The sequence below is a fragment of the Triticum dicoccoides genome, chromosome 4A, assembly GCF_002162155.2.
Source record: "Triticum dicoccoides isolate Atlit2015 ecotype Zavitan chromosome 4A, WEW_v2.0, whole genome shotgun sequence".
In the NCBI taxonomy this organism is placed as follows: Eukaryota; Viridiplantae; Streptophyta; class Magnoliopsida; order Poales; family Poaceae; genus Triticum; species Triticum dicoccoides.
Genome location: NC_041386.1, coordinates 637,496,971 through 637,501,698, shown reverse-complemented (window position 1 = coordinate 637,501,698; position 4,728 = coordinate 637,496,971). Strand labels below are relative to the sequence as shown.

The window sequence follows — 4,728 nt, the reverse complement described above, 5'->3', positions numbered from 1 at the left end:
CACAAAGAATCCATAGTGTGCCATACGAAAATCAACACAGCAAGAATACAGTTCTTTTTCTAACCCTTATGCCTTATGAATAGTGTTAGTTATCTGGCAAATAAATAGCTCCTATTATTACTACTCCCTCCGTCTGGAAATACTTGTCACCAAAATGAATAAAAGGGGATGTATTTAGATGTATATTAGTTCTAGATACATTCATTTTTATCTATTTTGATGACAAGTATTTTCGGACGGAGGGAGTACTTGCATAGTGAACATGCTAAATAATCGTGTTAACAAATGACAATAGTTAAAAGTTGATAATGCAAAAGGAATGTGTTAACAAATGACAAAAGTTAAAAGTTGATAATGCAAAAGAAAACATGATTATAACACCTTTAGAATTAGTTTGGTAATGTTCACTGCAGCAAGACACAAAATTCATGTAGTTCTTGGTAGGCGTAAGTTACCAGAGTCGGCAAACATGAGTAATCCAGTCAGCTAGCAATCAGCCAAATGTAGGGGCTGCCAACCAAATTTCTAACATAATTGTTTTACTAACAGGGAAGCGACAATATACTTTGCTGTATATCCAAATATGCTTTAGGAGTCATCAGAAAAATTCTTGTATAATATTTGTATCCCTCTTAACAACAAGGAACAATCTTGGTACACGACATCTATCTGTTTATTATTCCAAGATACCAAGATACGGGAAGCATACTAAAAAGCAACATCCTTGCACCAAAACAGCGGAAATAGTTTCTTGTAACAATTCATAATATGCTTTGCAATTTCCCCTGCACAAACAAAAGAACTATCTGAGCTTGTGGGTAGCAGGAGAACTCCAAAACAAAATCAGACCTACAATTTAAGTGCAGGGTCCCAATATTGTAGCTATTGATCACCCCATCAACACGGCGCCATGATGTTCATGAGTTTTCTTTAGCATGCATTCAGAAATCACTGTTAGATACAAGATCATCACCTAACATCATCAATTAGCATGAGCTTTTGACCAATATGCAGCAGACTTAAACAAACAGATTATATAAAAGCAAAACTGACAGTCTGCTGAAGGTTTATACATCCAAGCAACAAATACAAGTAATAACACTCCAAAAGCTCTAGGCTATTATTTGATATAAGACCATTTTTTCGCAGCAAATACATAACTTGAACCGATAAAAGAGGTAAATGTTTTAACATTATCACAGCACTGGGGCTATATTATTCCTTATTATGGACTCGGAATCACTTGCCCATAAAAAGCCGTAAAGATTGATGTAATATTTTTCATCTAACATAAAAACCACCAATCCATCTTAGCAAGTAATAACGGGAAGTCAACTCTTGTGAGAAAGTAACTACTCAGTCACTCTATTTAGACTACATTAGCAGTCACTTCCAAAATTTCAGGAAAAATGTCACAGTCCAGAAAGTGCATCGAGTTTAACATGCCATTAAACTGAACCGAGGTAACAAGTTCACTTCCCAACTGTTTTAGGCATCTCGGATTTACACACAATCTACACATTTTCTCATCACACAAATTAGGAGGCAACAATAATGATATACCCATCAAGTTCACTGCAATCTTTTTATCCTACCTGAGATGTAGCCTGCAGGTGGACGTTGGATTCAAGGTTGCCTGGCCCCAGAACTGAAACAGTAGCAGGCAATTATGAGATTTATTAACAAGAAAATAAATATGCATTGGTGGTTAAAGAAAATGTCGCGACAGATGGCCAGAGATAACAGTTACTACTATTGTTGAAATAACTTACAGTGGGACAATGCACAAGCTTGACTGTTCACAAGAAATAAATAATATCTTGTTCTTCTTCCTCTGCACCGAACTCTCCCGCGAGATTATTCCTCCCCTCCTTCCTCAGAGCTGCCACAATTGTATTTAGAAAATGCACGAGGACATCCTCAATTTCCCAAAGGATGTCGCCTACTGAGCAGTACATGTAGACAATTATGTCCAAGCCTATCAGGCTATAAACTATTATGCTCAACTGAAAAAGCAAATATTGAAATAATAGTTATTTCAAATTTCTTTTATGTGCCCTGCACAAGGTTTTATAAGTCTGTATAATTAATCCATATACAAATAAACATATATTTAGTATTTCTATATGGTTGAGATCTAGGACATTGTTTACCAAAACTTTGTTACTATGATATGTTCTTCAAATGTGCCAAACATATAAGTTTTTTCCCACTCCCTACGGTTGTAAGGTCATGTGTTAACTAAAGATCGACAGTCAACACCAAATCTTTATGTCCATAAAATGCGAAAGGGACAACCTTTTACTGATTAGTTTCAAAGTCAACTAACATGTATTGATGGTTTGTATGGAATATATATTTTAATTAAATTGTCTAGATAGATGTACACACCTCAAGAAAAATAGCAAGGAGAGACTATAATCATCTGGTCTGAGCATCAGTATAGGTGTTGGCTAAGACTTGTTACCATAAAACCTATATTCTGTAAGAACATCATCATAAAGAGAGGTGATATCACGCCATCCATACTCGATATATTAATCATAGAATAGGATTTCTCCAAAACACAAACGCGAGTATCTTGAGATAGTTTCTCAAGATATGAAGAATGAGAATGGATCACAGTACATATATGCACACAGTAATAGCATTAAGTGTCAATAGCCACAGAGAAAAGAAAGAAGGGAATTGTCCATCATGTGGGTGATCATAGTGACGGAGATATCGACAATGTGGGTGAGTGCCCTATAACCTCAGCCTTGCTGATGAGTATATCTAGGTGCATCCAAAATATACATGATTATTTTTGTTCTGTGCTACATGGAAAGTGCATAGAGCTCATTTGCTTTGCCTCGTATGATTTTAAATTCTACATAATACTTCAATAGATGATAAACCTAAAGAATATGTTTTTGGTTATGTTAGTTGGAGGCTTTACTTAGAACGCATTTGTCAAAACATGTTGTGTTTCAGCTTTAATAATAACTAAATCATTGCTTCATGAATTCAGCTAACTCTGCCGCAAATACCAGTTAAATTTCTCTTGATACGGGGTAACTAATTGAGCCATAGAAAAACAAAACTTGGAATGTCAAAAGGACGTAGACAGAGCCTATACAGATATCACGACACAACAAGATATAAAATAGGATGTAATAGTGACTATGCTTTATTTCTAGTAAAACTATCACAGAGAAAGAAAATTGTTGGACAAACAATCCTCTCTTTTTCATATGTGATTGGACAAACAACCATATGTTTTCATGTGTAACAAAAACACTAATTACAACTCAAACGTTAGAAATTCTAATCAAGGCCCCCTTCCATACACAAAGGAACAAAACCACCAACATTTCCATGCACAAAGGAACAATAATGTTAGGCCCTACCCGAATCCAGACAAGGAACAAAAAAGCATATATTTACACCCCATCAAAAAACAAGCATGGAAACAAAGGAACTACAAAAATATAAAGCATAGAGAATAGTACATTTGGCCTTTACCAGAAAAGGAAAGCCTCATTGGCCAACCAAGGCAAGCAGAACATGGTGAGCCCCAAAACACAAATTGCCATGCAACCATACACCTAGCTCTGGAAAAGAAGATGCATGGATAGGAGGAGGAGAGGGGTTGACCTGCAGATCCGTGAATGGAGACGCGGGAGGGTGCTAATAGACGGTGTGCAGGCCCAACCCCGGCTTGCCGCTCAGCCGACGGAGACGACATTGAGCCCTCAATGCATCGACGGCTTTGTGTTCGCTGTATGGAGCCACAGAAAAAAGGAGATCAGAACTGTGTATATATGGACATCTATGAGAGAGTGAACACTGGATGCAGAGGAGAAAATGGAACCAAATGGTGATCATTACTATTCAACTTGAAAGGAAGCGCAGTTTATATCCATGATTGCCCTCTTGTGAAGCAAGAATCAAACAGCACAGAAGCAATGAAATTGCACATTCAAATAGAACAATACATGACATGCTCTTGTGTCGAGAACAATTGCAAGTATTTTGTGCACATCACATCAGATTTGCAGGGGTAGCTCGAGAACGGGTGGGGCTCACCACGTGTGGGGGTAGCAGGAGGAATAGGCAGAGCAGCCTTGAGGGCCCGTCCAACTGCAGAAGCAGCTTGTCCTCATCGGAGAAACCTTCACATAAAACAAACGCAGGAATCAGAATAAGAGGAGATGAAGAAACAAAGAAGAGATTCATTCCCACCCAGAATAGTCAGAGATCCACCCAGAACAAAGACCATAATAAACTAAGAGCCTAATCAGGTTGTCATGGTTAAGAACATATATAGCAGAACAATTAATGATTGATGCTGCTAAATCAACAACCCAAAGCTGAAGCTTTTTTGATACATGGCTGCTGGAAACATGCAAATACAATGAATTAGAGCATCTCCAGCCGTTGGAGCCCCCCAGGACAATCGCCGGGCCAAATATAGCACGTCCTGGGGGGCAATACACCTTCGCCGAATGAAACGCGAGGACGGTTTCCCAGCCGTTGGTTCCCCCAGGACAGTCGCCAGGCAAAAAGTGAATGAGTGGACCAGAAAAAAATGATACATGGAGGAATATGATTGGCTGTTGCTTCCGCCAGCGCCCCCAGCAGCCCCCCAGCGCGTTGGGTGTGGCCTGGGTTCTCTGGCACCTTTTTGAGGTCTTGGGGGGCATGGCTGGGCCTATTTTTTCCCATTTTTAGCTCGCCGGCAGAAGA

At 38.8% G+C, this 4,728-nt stretch overlaps 1 long non-coding RNA gene across 1 annotated transcript; it reads right to left on the bottom strand.

Annotated features, from left to right (window-relative positions):
- Positions 1-296: 296 nt before the first annotated feature.
- LOC119289492 lies at positions 297-4,375 on the bottom strand. The gene is made up of 6 exons (XR_005141524.1): positions 4,069-4,375; positions 3,637-3,760; positions 2,392-2,482; positions 1,773-1,882; positions 1,596-1,648; positions 297-785 (listed from the first exon to the last, which is right to left on the bottom strand). It is a non-coding gene; the product is annotated as an uncharacterized LOC119289492 (long non-coding RNA).
- Between the last annotated feature and the right edge of the window lie 353 nt (positions 4,376-4,728).